Source organism: Delphinus delphis, chromosome 3 (assembly GCF_949987515.2).
Source record: "Delphinus delphis chromosome 3, mDelDel1.2, whole genome shotgun sequence".
NCBI lineage: Eukaryota > Metazoa > Chordata > Mammalia > Artiodactyla > Delphinidae > Delphinus > Delphinus delphis.
Genome location: NC_082685.1, coordinates 22,009,881 through 22,031,783, shown reverse-complemented (window position 1 = coordinate 22,031,783; position 21,903 = coordinate 22,009,881). Strand labels below are relative to the sequence as shown.

Sequence of the window (21,903 nt, the reverse complement as noted above, 5' to 3'; positions counted from 1 at the left end):
ATATGAAGGGAAATTCCAAAAATCTAAGTAGAAATAGAAAAATCTGAATTACCTAGATCAGTAACATAGAACCACAACAATAAATCAGCAGATTATAGAAGATCTGAATACCATCATTAAAACTTTGGCCTAAATTTATATAAAACACTGTACCAACAATGATGGAATATATATATCCCGCAGAAATTTTTAGGTGCACATGGCACATTTATAAAATTGACTATATTCTGGTTATAAAACAAGACTCTGAATAAGCAAGAAATTTAAAACTATATAACCAATATTTTAGCAAATAGTTGGATATTAAAGACATACTTCTGATCATTATGTAGGTCAAAGATAAAGTTGCAATGGGAATTAGAATTTTATTAATTGAATGATAATGAAAACATGCCATAACAAAACCTGTGGGTTGCAAATAAAGCTGTGGTCATAGAGAAGTTTATGTATTCCAATTATACTCTCTAAATGTAAAAGGGAAAGGAATAAAGCAACTAGAAGATAACCTATCACCCTGAGGTAGGCAGCTCCTGAACTGTACCTGGTGGGGAAGGCAGGGCAGAACTTCAGGAGGCCAGCTGAGAGCATGGTAAACACCATGTCAGGAGCAGTCTCCAAGAAAGAGAATTTAATGTACAAAGGGATGACTAAAATATATTTAAGAGCTAGCACCCTGACCCTTCTTAAGGATGACTTACGTTGCTGGGGAAAAAATAAGAAGTGCTCGATGTAGCAGGTGAATAGCTTCATAATTCCCAGGAGAATCTTGGTACCAGGACCACACAATGAAGAACTTGGAGTCCCCATGGCTAATCCAGCAGAGAAAAAAGGAGGAACAGAGATGCGAGAGAAAATAAAGGGAACTCTTGGTGCAATTCGGTGCTGCTGCATGCCCAAGTCCAGGTATGTGCTCTGTCTCTCCACATCTTAAATAAAAGCCACCATGTTCCTCAGTCTTTCAGGTACTTAGAATTTCTCTTTAGAACCTGAAAATGGGGTCACGTTTCCGGTCTGCATTGCTAGAGTACAAAATAGAGGCAGGATGTTTGAAATAGTTCTCCATCTGGCAGAGGAGGCCTTGAAGCTGTGAGCCACTCGCTGCAAACCAGCAGAACATGAAGGATTCTTGAAGGATTCTCCCGTGGGGGCCCAAAGGGGTTAAATGAGCACTCTTTGACTTGTACTTGGTGGTCCCAGAACTTGACTTGGGCTTGGAGACTTCCATGAAAAGTCTGCCTTCCATCTACTGGCTTGGGTTTCTTGGGCTCTCTGCTCCAGGCTAATCCCTTCAACCTGCTTTTCCCATTTCTGCCAATAATCCCCCTCTCCAGACCTTCCTAATGCTCTTCTGGGGCAGGGGGGAGACTTACTGAGGGCAATATTTATTTCTAGAGGGAGAGGTGACCACATGACTTCACACTGGTCGTCCCCTTGATTATTCAGTTTCTGTCTAGATTAGTCGTGGGTGTTTGTGCACCCCAGCCTCACCCCCAGGAGGCTTTAGAACACTGTCCTTATCTCAGCACTGAGCCTCTATCTAGCCTCCTTCCCTCTCTCTCCTTACCCATCTTTACCCACAGACTCGCAGGCTTTCTGGACCTCAGAGGAAGATAAGCACTTCACAGAACCTGTGCTACAGAACCAAACATATTGAAATGACTCTTTACGAAGATACTGAAACAACAGAAAAAGAATACATGACGATTGTTTCTCCTGAGGGTTCAGTTACCTAGGGGGCCTTTAGCAAACTTTGACTGATAAATCTAACCTTTCCTTCCTTGGCAATAGTTGATAACACTGTGAGGAAAACAAGTTAGAGAATGGAAAAACAATATTTGGATTTCAACGAAATAATAAAGATGCAGGGACTATCTTTGACTTTTGCAAGGTAAGAAGAGAGTTTACATTTTGATTATTTGATGGCAGGAATCCCTTTTACAACAGGGCCAGTCTGCATGATGCATTTAAAAATCAACCTTTTCAAATATAGCCATAACCCCCACAAGATTTCTTGATTTCTCTGGGGTCAGATAAACTGTCACATTTCACAGTGGTGCCCTGTACATGAAAATGATAAACATAACCTGGAAGCACGGCAGTGGCTAAAACTATGGAGCTGGCAGCCATTCGCTGAAAGGATTTTTTGCTTTTAATTCATTGCATAAAATGCTAATGTCCAAATTCAGGCAGGTAGATCTTACCAACCATCAAGAGCTTCAACCCTGCTAACAGCTAAGTATGCACTTTTAAACCCTACTTTGACTGCTCCAGAAACTTACTGGCTTTCGTTAATGCCTCTGTTACTATTTCCTTTGTGTCGTTTTCTTTTTCTTTAAAAACACAGCTGTGTGATCTTGGGGAAGTTATATTATTTCCTTGAGACTTGGTTGCCTTCTCTGTGAATATCTGGGTATAATTTTAGTATTGCTCAATAGAATTTTTGGTGATAATGAAAATATTCTATATCTGTACCATGCAATGCAGTATTCAATAGCTACATGGAGCTAATAAACATCTTTGAAATATGGCAAATGCAACTGAGGAACTGAATTTTTAATCTTATTTTTAAATTTGTTTAAATATAAATAATGCCATGTGGCTAGCATCTGTTGACAGTACAGATCTACATAATATTTTAAGGACACTCTCCACTCAAAAACTCTACCATTCATTAACTCAACCTAAATATTTTTGCCCTCTGACAAACAAAAAATAATTTATGCTTCCCTTGAAATTTTCTGTCAAGACCTTTATCAGTTTGGGGACATTATATTCTTAAAATTGACTTTGCTTTATGAAACTTTAATAATGCTGGAGTTTCCTGCCCTTGGTAACACCTTTGTGTTGATGGGAAATATTGTGGATGATCAAGGACCATTTCAAGAGATCATGGAGAGAAACCTCCTTCTGGATTTAATTTCATTATGAGGATGTCAAAATGCTACATTACTTAAAATAAAACCCGTACCGTTTTTATGCTAAGTTATAGTCTACATGTAGATGGAAAAATGTTAAAAAGATTTTTAAAGAACTGCGCATCTGTTTTTGAAGCTGATTTGCCTCTTCAAGGCTTGCTAGCACTTTATCCATCTCAGTACTATTTCACTTAGTAAACAAATGCAGTTGCCATAATTGCTGCTTAGGTGTCTGTGCTCCCTTCTAGGCTATATGTTTTTGAAATTAGATACAATATTTATATCACAGGCCCTATGTATAGCACAATATCCACTGCTAATTCAGATTGTGTTTTAAGATATGAGACAAAATGTAAGACTTTTATTATAGTCATAAACATCTAGCAAACCAACCAGAAAATAAATGCTAGTTTTCAGTTGGTTGGCCGAGAACAAAAAAGTGAAGAATACCTAATGCAAAACCATATCTCTAATAACTACTGTTGGATTTAGAGCACACACATGCTAAAAAATACCTTCTTATCAAAGATTTGAGGTTGGACCTGAAAAAATTATATCAGAAGTGAAAATAATCATGTGGTCTGACCAGCGTGGATCACACAAAGTAAGTGTATACTATGTATAAAGTAGATAACTACGAGGTCCTGCTGTATAGCACAGGCAACTATATTCAATACCTTGTAATAACCTATAATGGAAAAGGATCTGAAGAAGAAATACATATATCGGAATCACTTGGCTGTACACCTGAAACACAACATTGTCAATCAACTATACTTCAAGTAAAACAAAACAAAACAAAAAACTAAGTGTAAAGGGAAGTATAGTTTTATAAATTCACCTCTGATATCCCATGGACCAACTGAAAGACAACAGAAACTACAACTATCTAGGAGACAGGACATGGCCAGCAAACCAGGCCGTTACCCTCGGTAACGGTCATACCTGCCAAAAAATATACAGACTAGCCTGCATTCATGAATACATAGGAATTCTTCATTTATCTGGCATTGTTAGGCAATGAGGTATTGTATGTTAGGAGAAGTTTTTTTTAAATGACAAATTGAAGAGGAGTTATTTTAACCTTCACTCGGTAATGTTTTTCTAAAATTAAGAAATGTATCTACTGGTGTATCTAATGTTTCCGTGATAACTCGGGGTCATCAGTTCAATCAACGTTTGCATGAATAATGCAAATGGAAACAAGACAGGCATGCTTACTGAAACTGAAAATGACATAGCAATGGCTGGAATAACTGATGAGAGAGCAAGAAAAAAGCAAAACTGAAAACAAACCGTGATCAGGAAACAATCAGTCAAGTTCTGACTTTCTGTACTTAGTTTCAAAAAGAGACACCACAAATCCCAGCGAGAGACTCCAGCATCATTAGCTGTCTTTCTGCTTTGTTTCCACCTTCCTTTCCTTTTCCTTCTACCCTAGATTGTTCCAGGAAGTGTTTATAGCTCCTTGCAAGACAAATTCTAATACTTGCTTTCTCTCACACAAACTTCACAATATGTCCATGTGGTAAATGGTGTGGAGGTAAAAGAGAATTCATCACAGAGACAGCTCCTACGAAAATAAAATTAGAAACTAGCTTCTAAACATGCAGAGAGAAGGGCGTGGTGTCAGGCACTAATTTCCTTGCGAATTCCTCTCCATTTCTAATAGACGTTCTTCTTTACCAAGATCCGTTTTTATTGGTGTCCTGTTCCAGACTGCTCCACTCCGCCCATCCTCATCCTGTAAAATACATTCACACTCTTTTGTGACCCTACTTATTTGCCCATTAAATAATCAATCATAGAACTGTCGGAATTAAATACAGAGTGAAATTAAAATACTGGAGTCACTTGGAGGGTTTAAGCAGCTCCACCAGAAAATACTGGGCATGGATTTAAAAGAGGCTGCGTGGGACTTGCTCTTGTCCAAGTTCTTTCTCAAGAAGTATCTGAAATAAGCCTAAATTCAGAGTTAATCAGACTGGCCTGCTTTCTCAGGTGGACTGGAATTCTGCTCTTTCCTCTCAACTCCCTGATGTCAGTGGTACTTTCCGGAGAGGAGGTGGACTTCTCTGCCTACTGCAGAAGCTCAGTTCCCCCAGGACCCACTCCCCATCTGAATCCCACACTGGAGGCCAGATGCCAGCCTTCCCAGAACATTCGTGGCCTCCTTTCAGTTTTTGACCTGCTCAGATTGAGTCCCTCTAGACTCTTTCTGGAAACCTGATCTTCAACCCCTTTCCCTGACCTCGATGGTTACCTTCCTACTTTAGGCCTCAGGTGCTTTAGCTATAAAATGATATAGTTGCCCTTAATTCTAAAGTCTTCTTTCTAAAGCGCTACAATGTGGTGGCTCCTTGAAAATGTTTCTCTTTGCTGGTTTTAATTTTGTAGAGAATTAAAACCCCAGCCACTCTAAAAGACAGTAAGTTACATTGGATAAGGAAAGTGTGCTTTTGTAGTTAGATTAACAGGGATGGAAGACGACTTAGTATGTTTTAAGATACTCATGATCCGTTCTCGTGAGAGTCGGGGGAAGAAGGGGAAGAGAGTTAATAAAATACCAAACAATTGTGACAAATTAAGTTCACCAAGATGTAGGTGATTAGTTACTACTTGAATAAACCACACAAATCCAATCCAAGTTTTCCTTTAGTTTTCTAAGAAGGATCCCAGTGAACTGAGTCCCATGTTCAGTGACTCCACGTTCAATGGCTTAGTCTTTAAAAACTGTTACGTTGCTGGAAGCAGAAATATTGCCCAGCAGTCCTAATTGATGTTTAGCTATCACGCACATTTGAAATAAATTTATTACTTTGCCTGATCTCAGTGTAATACATTCTAAAGGGGCAAAGAGCACACGAAAAGTTATGGAGTCTCCATCTTCTACACTGAAGTGTGCAATAAATTACATATTATTTGGCCGTGAAATTCACAAGCCATAGAAACCACGCCATTAGCAATGTATACAGTGGTAAACAGCAAGTAATGAGAATGATATAAAACCAAACAGACTGTGTAGGTTGGCACTGCTGCCAATAAAGCAATTATTACATGCATTCATATGCATCTACGCTAGGTAAGCTCTTTAGGGCAATTGCTATGAGTTCTACATACCTGTCAGGATATTATATGTAGCCCACTTTCTATGGCGTTTATTCAAAGACGCTGAGAAAGGGTTATTCTGGGTGAATTCAGACCTTTTCTCAATATAGAATTTGGTCAACATGCATTCTGAACAGCAAAATTTCACAGTATTTTCGTACACTAATTGCCACCTCAGCAAATGCAGGATTAAGTATAATGGATTATAAGAAGTTAGAAAGGAAAGATGGAAGACAAGAAGGAAGGTAGAAAAAAGGTGGATATGGAGTACTTCAACATTTATGTAGAGTGGACCTAAAACTAACCTGAGGTTTCCCTGAATTATTAGCATATGCTATAGAAACTTAAATGAAAAAATAAAACCAGCAAGGGAAACTCAAAGATTCTTTGCTTTTTCACTTTACTGCATATACACGTCCATCTTAAACAATCTATATGCTTATATCCAACAAGAGAGCATTGTTTTGCAAGACTGTTTGGGTTCTATCAGCATGTAAAGGTCCGACAACTCAACTTTAGCAGAGTTAGCCTTCAGGTGAATAATTGTTTCTTTCAGGTTGCGAGCATTTGAATTCTCCAGAAATGTTTCCCAAAATATGAAAATTAAAAGAGTCCTAGGACAGCGTCCTTTAGAAGTTTTATAGTATCAAGGTTTTTGGAGGAGGAGTATCCTTGTCCATTATCAACACAATGATTCCAAGCAGGTCAATTTTTGCTGAGAATATTATATAACAGAACCCACTTCACCTCCATTATACTGACAATGATCTTCCTTACTTCAACCTTGTGCTTCTTATAAAGTTGAAAATACTGAGCCAAGAACAGACAGTGACAATGCCAGAGACTCAGATGTACCTATAGGTGCCTTCAGACAACATCAGCCACCCAGGCTAAAGTCCTGGTTTAAAACATCCCAACATGAATGAATCTCAAAAACCATATGCTGAGCAAGTGAAGCCAGATCAAAAGGGCACCTACTGTATTATTCAACTTACATGAAATTGTAAACTGGGCAAAAGTCATCTCTAAAGATAAAAAACAGATCTGTGGTGGCCTTGGGGTGGGAGATGGGGATACTTTTGCAAAAGCCTAGGAGGAAACTTTCTAGGGTTTTAGAATTGTTATCTATCTTTATGGGGGTGCTAGTTATACAAATGTATACATTAATTAAAAGTCACTGAGCCGTTGACTAAAAATGTCTGCATTTTATTGTATGTAAATGATACCTTAATAAGGTTGATTACAAAATGAACCAAAACCAAAACAAAGCAGAAGAAAAACCTCTCAAGACCTTAAAGAAAATACACTGTTTTCTTCCAGGGTACCAGATTGGAAATGAGGCATTGGTCTGTTCTACCCTCAGATTATCCTTAGGATTATCTAGTCTATTTTAAAGCACTAGAGTCCCCTATCAGGAAAACTCACCCCACGTTTAATTACTTTGATTTCTTCTGTGCCTCTTCTCCCAGCACAGTGAAGCCATTCACGGAAGAAAAACCAGCTTTTTCCAACTTTGCATCACCATATATTATTTGCAAAGCTATTATTTATGTAATAAAATTTGGCTACACTTTGTAAAAATCTAGCTTTTTGAGGCTTACAAATCTTAACAGTTAACCTATTGCCTCCACTGGAATTTGGAAAAAAAATTATATTGAAAATGAATAGCTGAGAATTGACATTTTTTTGTGTGTGTGATTTTCTCTTCCCCTAAGAGAGAAGTGAGTAGGAATGAGAAACACATACATAAAGAAAAAAAATTATCTTGCTGCCTTTGCATGGTTATAATTTATAGGAGGCCCTTTTCAACAATAATCTATTATCAGAATCAATAAAATATAATCTCCATGAAGGCCAGGCCAGGATATTTGTCTCTTTTTCAGCAGATTGCAATACAAACCACATTCATGGATATGCTTCTTGATGATCTTTGTAATACTGGAACAGTTGCCCATTTCCTCATGCCTCTTCACCTTAACTTCAACCTGGTTTTTCACTTATGACCTCACATTTCCTTCTCTATCACTTGTTTGTGGGCCTCTTTTCCAACTCCAACTCCAACTCCAACTCGCATTTCACTCTGGCACCAAAGGAAGACTCACACCTTCCTGCTTTTTAGTGATACCTCAAGGTCATTTCCATATTGTGATCACCCTGAAGTATAGCCAGACAATTGTTATTTCAGAGCCATCTGACAGTTTGTAGCTCTAAAAATTAACTAAGGACCAAATTTGTCAAAAATATCCTAGTTTAAGATTTTGGTAATACAGCAACAGTAATCGCGAAGTCACTTATGACAATCAGTGTGGGAAGCACCCTCCTTCAGGAAGATCCTTTGCCATACAATACTCTTTCCCTGTCGGGTAATAAGGAAGAATGGCCGTGGAAAGTAACCTTTTGTGGAAAGAAATACTTGGCTTCGAGAAGGCTTGCAGTTCATATCTTTTTCTTGACTTAGATTCCCCATTAATTACTTTATCCACAAAGAGGTAATTATCAGGGTTATGTAAGCAATTAAGGAGATGCTACTCCACATTCTTTCAGCTTGTTGACCTTTCTCACTTTATTTCATGTGGCTATCTGAAACATCAGTGATTTACATGTCTGTCTTTTTTTTTTAACAGATTTCTGTGTGTGTGTGTGTCCCCATGATGAAAACATCATTAAAGTAAAATATCATGAATAGACTCTTAAGAAGCAGAGTCTACTGAAAGTCCTGGAAAATATGAAAGCACTAATATTCATGGACAGCTCTACACTCTGAAAGTTACTCTAAATGTTGTTGACCTCTCTTTTGTCTAGGAGTTTTTCATATTTTCTACCATGATCATTTGTTAGTTTTATAATTACATAATAAAGGCATTACATCATACAATCTTTTGTTATCCATTGCAGTTTTAAAGCTATTCCTTTCTTTGTCCTCAGCAGATATGTCATAGATTATTAGTACACAAGCAAAGACTTTCAATGTAACAGTACTTTATAGTGAGAAGAACTGTACTGAGCTATCTCTATCCTAAGACAATGCACTAGGAAAGCACTAGGAATTCTTAAGCACTAGGAATACAGAGACGATCAAGGGGCAAGTTCCTTGCCTTCGAGTATACATGATCATTATAGCAAATGCTTAAATAGCACTTAGTATGTAACTCACCACAGCAGACTTATTATCCTCCTTTTTAATAGGTGAGCAGAGGAAGCCACAGGGAAGTCATAGGGTAAAGCCAGAATTTGAACCTAGGTAGACTAGTACACTCTCCACGGCTTTAACTACTACATTTATATATATATATAGATATATATATGTTTTATATATATATCTATATATATATATAAACTCCAAGTATTCCAAAGTTACAAAACACTTATCTACCAAAACTCAAAAAGGAGCACACAAACTTGCATAGAAAATAAACATGTAAAAGTTCATAAATAAACCACAATATAACCTGCTCCACATAATATACTGACTGCAGTGTCCTGGGCCTCTCCCATCCTTAGGTAGCTGGAAATTACAACAAAATAATACTTTGCACCTTTGGAAGCCACACCATCTCCCATACCAACCAACCAATTACTTCCTTAGAGAGAATAGGAAATTAACCTGAATATCATAAAAAATATATATATATATAGCATTACTGATGTAGAATCTTTGTTTAAAGACAATAACTTCAATAGCAGAGGGAACGTTACCATTGCAGGCTTCCGATAACCTCTATATTTCTCAGATTTCATGCTAAATCATAAAATGCCATATTGTGTCTGAAGCTATTTTTTCAATACTCCATTTTCTTAAATGGACGAGCAATGCCATAAATACTGAGGAACATTTTGGCTCCCAAATCCTAAAGCCATTCTGATTATGCCTGGGTGATCATGGGGACGTCATCGGAACTACCAGAGGACTGGCTGAAATACCAGTGTTCTGGCCAGCTTACAAATTAGAAATTATACAGAATCCAATTTTATTTTTTTGTTAAATAATTCCTATGAGGCTGTTGGGATGTCAATGTAAAGTCCTTTCATGTGTAATCTTTATCCATTAGATAGGGAACAGTGCCAATCCCCGTCATAAATACTTTCACAACCTGACGTTGAAAATCCACTGTAGGGCATAGGACCTGCAAATAGGATGTGAATCACACACATCCACTCATTCAGACAATCCACAAATATCCATTTTTAAGTCTACTATATGCCAATAATGTACCGGCCTCTCAGATGCTAGACCATGCTAAATGCTGAAACAGACATACTCAGTTCGGGCCCTCCTGGAACTTATTACCTACAGAAGTGCCTTCATTGTAAATGGTCAGGTCTCAGCCAATGCTATTATCATCAGCAGGTGACCAAATGATACAGCTTGCTTTCTAAACAAGCTCCACACTGTTTGCTTTCAACATATTTGCTTTCCTTCAAGGCACATAACCCAGTGGTCAGTTTCTCCCAGTTAGTGAGGTTTGGGGAAAAGGTACCCAGTGAACAATTCCTCATGGCCTCACTCTTTCCTCACACTCTCCTCTGTGCTTTTGAGCTAAAGAGACCTGGATTAAAGTCATTTGTTCTAACCTTATTATTTTAAAATATGGCTGGCTGCTCCTGCTTTGAGGATTTCCACTGGACCAACAGAGCAGCAAAGCAGCACTGAATCAGAAGCAGGTAAATTTCAAAATGACAGCTCTAAACATATCCACTCTCCTTTTGTTCTCCTCCTATCCCTTTGCTCTGAACACCTCTGCCCTGAGGCTTTGCCTTTACTCTTCTCTGATTACTGCTCCAAAAGGGTTTCCAAGAGCAGGGAGTATTTATGGCTTCATTTGCTCCCAAGTCCTTGGTGGAAAAGGATGCTTGCTTCCTGATTCTTACTAATTCCACACTCACATCATCAACACAAAAATCATCATTAAAAAAAAATTTCCTCAGCTTCATATTTCTTCTGGGCCAACACTGAAAGAATATTTTCAAAGAAACAATATCCTCTCTCCTTTGCTCTTCTGAGTTTCACGTTCTTACCTCCAGTCTCATTTTCAACCCTTATTATGGGATGCATCACAAAAACAGAAGAAAGTTCATTGTGCTTTCCTGTACCAGCTAATTATTCTAATTTGTTCTGTCTCTACCGAACAGAATGCGAAATCAACACAAAGCCTGATTATGCGACCTCTTCCAAGGGAATGGTCTGAGAGTTGTCTATTTACTAATGAAGCTCAGTGTGTATTAAGGGTTGACTGAAGCAATCATCAGGAATTTTCATCCCTTAAATTAGTCTTTTCTACCAGATGCACATCTTTCATTTCGGATAATATAACTTTTAAGTTCAGGATACAACTGGACAAAAGAAAAGAAAAAAAGGTAACCAACACAACATTTGCAGTAATAACACAGTAACAGCTATCATCCTTCCCTGAGGAATTCAGCCTACTTTATGGACACAATTTAGTACAAACTCATAAGAAAGCTAACAAAGCCCCAAACCACTTCACAAGAGTGTAGAGAGGTAAAGGTCAGAAATTATTACCGCCAGACCCAGCAGACAATGGCACCTACCGGAAAGAGCACAGGACAGGAAAACCTGGAAGCCTGTGTTCCAGTTTCGGTTATTCCTTTAAGCACTAGTACGATCTGAGTGAACTCAGCCTGCCCTGCTTTTTCCGTTTATAAAAACCTACATCATCCTCTCAGTAGAATGAAATGCCACATCTGAAAAGTTGCAGATCTCTTTAGGAAAGAAAAAAGCTCATGCTTTCCAACCAAAATGGAATAATTCAGTCAATGGAGACTTGATAAAAATTTGCCATAAAGCAATTGTTTACTTGAAATCTATCTTTTGTGGTATATTTATTGGGGTAAGGAGTGTAAGCAAATCATAATTAGAGTTACCGATTATTCCAGAAATCAAGGTCATTGAGTTCAGATTCCAACTTTGACCCTGACCCAGGCTTACAGAGATGTAAGATGTCCCAATACCTCATACCCACCATACATGGGAGAAACAAGGTATGCAGACAGATCCTCTTATAAATATCCCATATGTCGTGGTTTTAATACAGGGTCTCAGATTCACTGCCATTCTTCGCATCCAGATTGTGGGCGTTTTCCCTTGAATTTGGGCAGGCTTTCCATGGCTTCAAACAATAGAGCAGGGGTCAGTAAATTATGGCTGGTGGGCCAAGTCTAGGCCTCTACCAGCTTTTATAAATGAAGCTTTATTGGAACACAGCCATGTTCCTTAGTATATGTATTGTTTGTGTCTGTTTTCACATCACAGCAGCAGAGCTAAGTAGTTGCAAAAGAGACTGTATGGCTTGTAAAGCCTAAAATATTGACTGTCTGACACTTTATGGAAAAAGGTCTCCAACGCCTGCAATAGTATATAATGAAAGTGATGCTATGTAACATCTAAGACTAGGTCATAAAAGGTCATGCAGCTTTTGCATGATTCTCGTGGAATGCTTCAACCCTGGACACTCATTCTCTTGGGATACTCTATCTTGAATCCTAACTACCACGTTATGAGAAGTCCAAGCCACCTGGGCAGCCATCTATAGGCACTCCAGTCAACAGTCCTTGTTGGGCCCAGTCTTCAAGGGCCAGACATGTGAATTAAAATTATCTAGATGATTCCAGCTCCAGCCATCCGAATCCTCATGAGCTGAGGTTTCAGATATCAGTCATGGAGTAGAGACAAGCCATCTCCTCTGTGTACTGTTTGAATTGCTGACCCACAAAATCTGGGCACATATTAAAATTTTTGTTTATTTCACCACTCAGTTTGGACTTCTTTATTATGTAGCAATAGATAACTATAGCGCTGTGTCTGTACACAGGATATCTACATTTCACAGAGCACAGATTTTTAGATGTGAATGTTGACTGCTCAATTTCTAAGAAGAACGTATACACACACATAGGTACAAAATGTTTATGCATATGTAAATATTAGACCTATATAAACTAATCTATATTATCCATAAAATGAGGGGGCCTTGATAATGGCTAACATTATTTTTCGGTATTTATTGTGTTCCAAGAACTGATAAATTCTTGCATTGTATGAATTTTCTCTTTCACCCTCATAGCAACTCCCTGAGAGAAGTAATGGTATCTCTATTTTATAGATGAGAAAACTGAGGCAAAAACAGATAACATGCTCAAGAGTACTCAACAAGTAAATTTTAGAGTCAAGATTTGAACCCAGGTTCTCAAGTTTTAGATCCCTTACTCATACTCACCAAGCTATATACTGAGGAAGGGGATGAAAGCTGACACCATTACCTCATGCTCAAGAAGTTAGACAAACTTAGCAGGTATGGTTGAAAGAAGACAGAACTTGGAGTCGTAAGTCCAGAGCCTGAGTTATGAGATGAATTCTCCTCTCATCTAGATATAGGTTTGTTTTTAGAAAATGAAGAAGGTCACTGCATATTTTGATTGTTAATTTCTGTACTTAATGATTACCAAAGAATGGAATTTTACCAGGGAGCTATTTTGCAATGACATAAATTATTGATTCAAACTCAAACTTTTATTATAAATTATTGATTCAAACTCAAATCTTTATTAAGTCTCCCTTGCATCAGAAATTTTTCCCACTCTTCATTTCTTTGAAACCCTTTCCTGTCTACTCTTGGCCAAAGCTTGAAGCCTAATTTAACACTTGGAAATAAAATAATGAAATAGTCATAACACAGCAATTCCAATGCCTACTGAAATGGAAGCTCTAAATAATTTTTGAGATAATTTAGGAGATTAAAAATATTTACATCATAGATGCAAAGACAGAAGTTACTTGTGTAATAAATGGTGAGACAAAAAGTTTCTGGTCAAGTAGATTTGTTTATATATGATCACTAATCTGAGTTCTACCCCTGTGCTAAAACCCAGTGACAGGTTGCATACAGCTTCTAAAGGGATAGTTCAGTGCATTGGGTCAAATTCATGCCATAAAATGTGGTATTAATAGTAGTACTAGAAGACAGAGTGACTGTCTTCTTTGGGACAGATGAAGACCCCAAGATAGACAATATCAAGGACAAATTATGTAGAATAAGATATTATCTCAGTCCTTGGAACATGTCATCCAGGATAGAACAAGAAGTAGATTTATTATCAAGTACATGAAGCCAGAGACAGTAAGCAATGAGTGGTAGTTGGTTAAAATAGACAGGTTTTAGAAGTAGAGGCACGGATGTAGAAAACAAACTTAGGGTTACCAGGGGATTGTGGCGGGGAGGCTAAATTGGGAGATTGGGACTGAAATATACACACTACTATACATAAAATAGATAACTAGTAAGAACCTGCTCTTCTTATTAGCCCAGGGAACTCCATTCAGTACTCTGTAATGGGCTATTTGGAAAAGACTCCAAAAAAAAAATAAAAGTGGGGCTTCCCTGGTGGCACAGTGGTTGAGAGTCCGCCTGCTGATGCAGGGGACACGGGTTCGTGCCCTGGTCCGCGAAGATCCCACATGCCGCGGAGCGGCTGGGCCCGTGAGCCATGGCTGCTGAGCCTGCGCGTCTGGAGCCTGTGCTCCACAACGGGAAAGGCCACAACAGTGAGAGGCCCGCGTACTGAAAAAAGAAAAAAAAAAAAAGTGGATATATGTACATGTATAACTGATTAACTTTGCTGTACACCTGAAACTAACACAACACTGTAAATCAACTATACGCCAATAAAAATTTAAAAAAAAAAAAGGTTTTAAGAACCATAGTCAGGGAGCAGTGTGGATTGGAAAGACCTGGCAAGAAAAATTTCTGCATCCTCAGACAATGCTCCCCAAGCTGGCTATTGCAAGGGTGAGCATTTAAGAGATCTTTGACCTAAGGAGGACATGAGATTAACAATCTATCCCAATGTGCATGAATTATTCTCCTCGGTGCTATCAGAAATCAGATGGCATCCTAGAGCAGGGGTCAGCAGATCTTCTTTGTAAAGGGTCAGATAGTAAATATTTTGGATTTTCTGTACCATACGTCTCCATTGCAACTGCCCATCTGCTGCTGTAGCACAGAAACAGCCATGCACAATACGTTAATGAATGAGTGCGGCTGGGTTCAAGCAAAACGTTATGTACAAAACCAGGAGTCAAGCGAGATCTGATCAGTGGGCCAGAGTGTGCGGACGCCAGTTCTGGGTCAGTGTTCACAGCTGAATGAGTCATGAGGCCTTAAGTTCCAGTTCTCATTGTACTACTTTCTACCTGGGTGAACTTGGGTTCATCCTTTTATTTATATGGGCCACTGTATTAGTCAAGCTTCTCCAGAAAAACAGAACCAACAGCATGTGTATACAATGTGCCCATATATACTGACAGATATAGATCTAGATATCAATATTGATACCTAGATCTATATCCATATCTATATAAAGATAGAGAAAGAGAGAGAGATTTTAAACAATTGGTTCACACAATAATAGAGGCTTGGTAAATTCAAAATCTGCAGGTTAGGCTGCCTAGAGACTCGGAAGAGTTGCAGTTCAATTTCTGTAAGTCTTCTGGCAGAATTCCTTTTTGTGACAGGGAGGTCAGTGTTTATTAAGAGCTTCACCTGATTGGATGAGGCCCATGCATATTATGGAGGATAATCTGCTTTACTCAAAGTCCACCACAAATTTAATTATGAATTTCATCCAAAAACACCCTGGTGGCATACTGGTTAAGAATCCGCCTGCCAATGCAGGGGACACGGGTTTGAGCCCTGGTCTGGGAAGATCTCACATGCCATAGAGCAACTAAGCCCATGCACCACAGCTACTGAGCCCGTGCACCTAGCGCCCATGCTCTGCAACAAGAGAAGCCACCGCAATGAGAAGCCCGCACACCACAACAAAGAGTAGCCCTCGCTTGCTGCAAATAGAGAAAGCCCATGTGCAGCAACGAAGACCCAATGCAGCCAAAAATATAAATAAATAAAACATAAAAATTTTTAAAAACACAAAAACACCATCACAGAAATATCCAGAATAATATTTGACCAAATAACTGGGCATGGTGGCCCAGACAAATTGACATGGAAAATTCACCACCTAAGCCATAGTTTTGTCACCTTTTACTGAGAAATATGACTTATCTGAGCTATTTTGATACCTAGAAGATACCTTCTAGAGGTAATACCCTCAGTATTTTACATGGTAGGCAGTAGAGGGAATGAGCCCATTTGCCCAGTCATATGACACCTAAAGGATAAAATTCTGTCTTCTCTCTCCAACCCACAAGGATGAATGCCAAAAATACATCACTTATATCTGCTTTAGCTAACATAGGATAGGTCTGGAACAGACCTATGCTCCCAGTAAGTCTCATGAAATGCTGTTTCATTAAGGAGAGACTTTACTTGCTAAGATTAGAAGCAAAAGAGGGTGGTGGATGAAAAACTGCCCAAAGATATAAGCTCATGCAAGGAAGCAGGAGAGAGAATGGGTATCCGAAGATGTGCGCTCTGAGCCAACACTAATTCCACAGCATCAGGTTATAATTCAGGGAGCCCAACCGCTGGGGTTTTTTTCCCCTTCTTCTTTTCCCCCAAAGAGGGACAAGCATACTGACAAAGGAAAAGCATCAGTCACCACAGATAAATTGCTTTTTAGAGCTGATCTCGCAAATGATTTGGCTCAGTGTAGACTATGATTTGGCTCCCCAAACCATAAGCTAGAGCATTTCATTCCAGGTCCCTCCTCAAATATCCATGATAGGTAAAACTTTGGCATCAAGTAGGTCTTGAAATCTCCCCAGGTGAATATAATATGCAACCAGGGCTGAGAATCTGGAGAGGTAGAGCAAATTTAAATTGAACTTTAGTTAAACAGTAAAACAAGCTCTGACTCTACTGGCTGGAGCTAGACAAGGGATATGGATTTAGTGGGATGAGAAGATAAAGGACACCAGGGAGTAAATCAAATGCTTTACACCTGTGCTTAGCTAATTGTTACTCAGATAATTCAGACAATCTTACAGCACCTGAACCCTGAAATTCCTTAGTTCTGTTTAAAAAAAAGTAACTCTTCAAGTAACTGAACTCTGAGAATCATGCCAATCATAAAGAAAAAGAAGAAATCTTATTTTTTGAATTAGTTGATTTCATATATACTGTTTCATTTTCATGATATTAACTAGTTATCTTTCTTTCCATTTTATGTTTGAGGAAAGTAAGGCTTTAAAGTCTCAGTAATTTTCTCAAGGTCACTTGTTAAGGGTGTGGTAGGCAGCATAATGGCTCCTAAAAATGCCCTCACCCTAATCCCTAGAACCCAATAATATGTTACTTTACATGGTAAAGAGGACTTTGCAGATATGACTGAAGTTATAGGCCTTGAGATAGAAAGATTATCCTGGATTACCTCATGGAACAAATCTAATTGCATGAGTCCTTAAAAGCAGAAAACCATTCCCAACTGTAGAAAGAGAAAGAGAGAGATGTCCTAATAGAAGCAGAATCAGAGAGATGCAACATTTTGGGGTTTGTAGGTGGAGAAAGGGGACTCTGAGTCAAGGACTACAAGTGACCGCTGGAAGCGGATAAAGTCCAGGGAACAGAAACACCCCTAAGAGCCTCCAGAAAAGAATGTAGCTCTGCCAACACTTTTTTTTCTTTTTTAACCATCTTTATTGGCGTATAATTGCTTTACAATGGCGTGTTAGTTTCTGCTTCATAACAAAGTGAATCAGCTATACATATACATATATCCCCATATCTCCTCCCTCTTGCATCTCCCTCCCACCCTCTCTTCCCTATCCCACACATCTAGGTGGACACAAAGCACAGAGCTGATCTCCCTGTGCTTTGTGGCTGCTTCCCACTAGCTAGCTATTTTACATTTGGTAGTGTATATATGTCCATGCCACTCTCTCACTTCATCCCAGATTACCCTTCCCCATCCCTGTGTCCTCAAGTCCACTCTCTATGGCTGCGTCTTTATTCCTGCCCTGCCCCTAGGTTCTTCATAACCATTTTTTCTTGTTTTTTTAGATTCCATATATATGTGTTAGCATATGGTATTTGTTTTTCTCTTTCTGACTTACTTCACTCTGTATGACAGTCTCTAGGTCAATCCACCTCACTACAAATAAGTCAATTTCATTTCTTTTTATGGCTGAGTAATATTCCATTGTATATATGTGCCACATCTTTATCCATTCATCTGTTGATCCTGCCAACACTTTTACTTAATTGAGACCAATGTCAGACTTGTAAGGTAATAAATTTACGTTGTTTTGAGTCACTAAATTTGGGATAATTTGTATGAAAGCAATAAAAAAAAAAAACAGAGGTCCTACAAGAGCCAGGCTATATATTTATACTTAAGTATTTCTGAAATGAATTTAACCTTGTGATTGACAGCAGCAGCAGCAGCAGCTTCCAAGGGATCCCACCACACACCTGAGGCAAAAGGAGCCTAATACAAAGCAGTGACAGCAGCAGGTCACTGCCCCACACTTGGGGTAGAGGGGGACTTGATCTACTGTAGCAGCAGCATAGCCTGAATGGGAACCCATCCTCCTGTGGCACTAGTCCCATCAACATTAGTCTAATCTGCTAGCATCTGCTGTGCCAACAGGCCCAACGTATACAAACCCTCCAACTCAGTAGCATTAAGTGAGCCAGGCTCAGTGTTTCCTGAAACTCATATCCAGTTGCACTGGAAATCCAAGATATCACCTACTCTTATGAAAACATAAACAATAACAGAAGACTGGGAACTTCAGAAAGAAAAGGGGAACAATGGAATGGGTGAAAACAAATGGGGTAAATATAAGAGACTATCATTAGCCTCATGAGTTTCTTAAATTCTATATGATGGTCAAAGCAAAAATGATGACACCATCTGATGGGGTTCTCAATGTAGAGAAAGGAAATACTACAGAAAATCATACTTTAAAACTGGGGAATATTAAGAGACCTAAATGGAAGTAAAATTTTGAAACTTCACTTGAAGTAATGAAACGCTGATTCCAGTAGGCTATGATAAGTTACATATGTACACTGTAATGCCAAAAGCAACCACTAAGAAAACTATACAAACAGTATACACAAATGATTATAAATGAATTAAATTAAAATGGACTTATTAAAAAATGTTTAAGTAACCCACAAGAAGGAAAAATAAGGGAAACACAGGATTGAGAAACTAAGGTAAAAGACAAAACAAAAAATAACATGGTAGACCAAATCTTTGACATGGCAATAATTACATTAACAGTAAATGATCTAAATAACCAAGTCAAAGACAGAGATTGGAAGAGTAGATTAAAAAATCGCAAGCATGATCCAACTATATACTGTCTATAAGAAGCTTACTTTAAACATCATGATATAGGTAGTTCAAAGTAAAAGGATGAAAATGATATATCATGTGAACATTAATCAGAAAAAGCAGGAATGGCTATATTAATATCAGACAAAGTAGACTTCAGAGCAAAGGAAATTATTAGGGGCAAAGAGGGTCATTACATAAAGATAACAGGAATAATCCACCTAGATGACCTAGTGATACTAAATGTGTGTGCACCAAACAACAGAACTTCAAAATGCATGAAGCAAACACTGAAAAAGGTAAAAGGACAAAGTTTTAAATCCACAATTATTATTTGAGACTTCAACACAGCAATTTATACAACTACCAGAGAGAAAAATCAGCAAGGATATGGAAGAACTGAAAACATCATCAATCAACAGGATATAACTGACATTTAAAGAACACACTCAGTAAGAGCAGAATACATATTCAAGTGTCCATGGAACATTCACTCATATACCATATACTGGGCGATAAAAAAACATTAGCAGATTTAAAAGAATTAAAATCATAGAGAGTATGTTCTCTAGCCATAATGGAATCAGACTAGAAATCAATAAGAGAAAGACAACAGGAAAACCTTCAATCACATGAAAACTAAACATCACACTTCCAAATAACTCATGGGTAAAAAAGACAGCATCAAGAAAAAAATTTTTAAATGCATAGAATAAAAGAAAATGGAGATATAACAGATCAAAGTTTGCGGAATGAAGTGAAAGCAATGCTGAAAGGGAAGTTTATAGCACTAAATTGGGAAAGAAAATATTTCAAAGCAATAATCTAATTTTCTATATTAAAATAGTAAAAAAGGAAGAGGAAAAAACACTAAACAAGCAGAAAGAAGGAAATAATAAAGATGAAACAGAAATCCATGAAACTGAAAACAGGAAAATAGGGGGGGAAATCAATGAAACAAAAGGCTGGTTCTTTGAAATAAGCAATCTAACCAATAAAGATCTAGCAAGACTGATAAAGATAAACAGAGAGATGGCACAAATCACAGATATCAGAAATGCAACCAGGGATACCATGACATATCTTGCAGGTTAATGAGGGACAAGTTACTATGAACAAGTCTACACTACAAATTCAAAAATGTAGATGAAATGGGCCAATGTTTCTACACCCAAAACTACCAAAACTCAGCCAAGATGAAATAGATAATCTCAATTTTCCTGTAACCATTAGAAACACTGGTTTTTCATTTAAAAACTCCCAAAAGAAATGTTCAGGCTTAGATGTTTCACTTTTACCCAAGACTTAAAGAATTAACACCAATTTTACATGATTTGATAAGAAATAGAAGTAGAGGGAACAGTTTCTAATTAATTTTATGAAGGCAGTATTACCTTGATACCAAAACCAGACAGGGATAGTATAGAAAGAAGAAACCTACAGACCAATATTTTTTTATGAAATTGGCTGAAAAACCCTCAGGCAAATATTAGCAAATTAAATCCAGAAATATATGAAAAGAATAATATACCATGACCAAGTGGGATTTATTCCAGTTATGCAAAGTTGGTTAAATATTTGAAAATTAAACAGTGTAATCCACCATATCCAATAGATTAAGGGGGAAAAGTCATGTGATCCTATCCATTAATGCAGAGAAAGCATTTGACAAAATCCAATCCCATTCATGATTTTAAAAAAAGAAGAAAAAAACTCCAAGCAAACTAGGAATAGAAAAGGAGCATACTGAAACTCATAAAGATGATCTACAAACAACCTATACCGACATGATATTTAACTGTGGAAGACTGGATGCTTTCTCTGTAAGATCAGAAACAAGGCACCGATATCTGCTCTCACCACTTTTATTAAATATATCACTGGAGGGTCTAGTAAGAAAATAAAGCAAAAATAAATAAATACATAAATTTAAAAGTTAAATTTTTAAAAAGTTTATTTAAAAGATAAAAGGACTATTCCTACTACGTTGCATAGGAAGGAACATATCCTACTGAATGTTGAATAGTAATATATCCTATTATACTGAATAAGGAAAAGTAAAACTGTCTGTATCTGAAGATGAGATGATAATCTAAATGGAGAAAATACCAAGGAATCCACAAAAAGCTTGAGAAATAATATTAGTTTGTAAATGATTTAGAGTACAAGATCACCACAATTTTATCAAATTATATATTAATAACAAATGTGTAGAAGCTTAAATAAAAATATGTGATGCCATTTACAACTGACCTAAATAAATACCTAAATATAAGCCCAATAAGACATTTATAGGACCTCTAGACTGAAAATTACAAAATGCTGATGAAGAAAAATTTTTAAGTCCCAAACAAATAGGGAGACATACCTTTTTCATGGATTAGAAAACACAACATGGTAAAGATGTCAATTCTCCCCAAGTTAAGAGGCTTAACACAATTACTCTTAAAATGCCCTCAAGGTTTCTGTGGATATAGACAAGCTTATTCTAAGATTTATATGGTAAGAAGAGGCTGAAGAATAGCTAAAACAACTTGTAAAGGAAGATGAAAATGGGAGGAATTAATCTACCCAATTTCAAGATTTTGCAGTAATGATGGAGGGTAGATACATAGATCAA

At 37.7% G+C, this 21,903-nt stretch overlaps 1 protein-coding gene and 1 pseudogene across 1 annotated transcript in view; both read left to right on the top strand.

Annotated features, from left to right (window-relative positions):
* The window catches only part of LOC132423046 (metabotropic glutamate receptor 7-like), a 98,953-nt gene extending 90,036 nt beyond the window's left edge, over nt 1-8,917 (top strand). The window contains exons 7-8 of the mRNA XM_060008358.1: nt 760-903; nt 8,648-8,917. The gene's annotated coding sequence lies outside the window, so the exon portion shown is untranslated. The remainder of the gene's footprint in view (nt 1-759; nt 904-8,647) is intronic.
* The window catches only part of LOC132422363 (ferritin light chain pseudogene), a 31,757-nt pseudogene continuing 10,659 nt past the window's right edge, over nt 806-21,903 (top strand).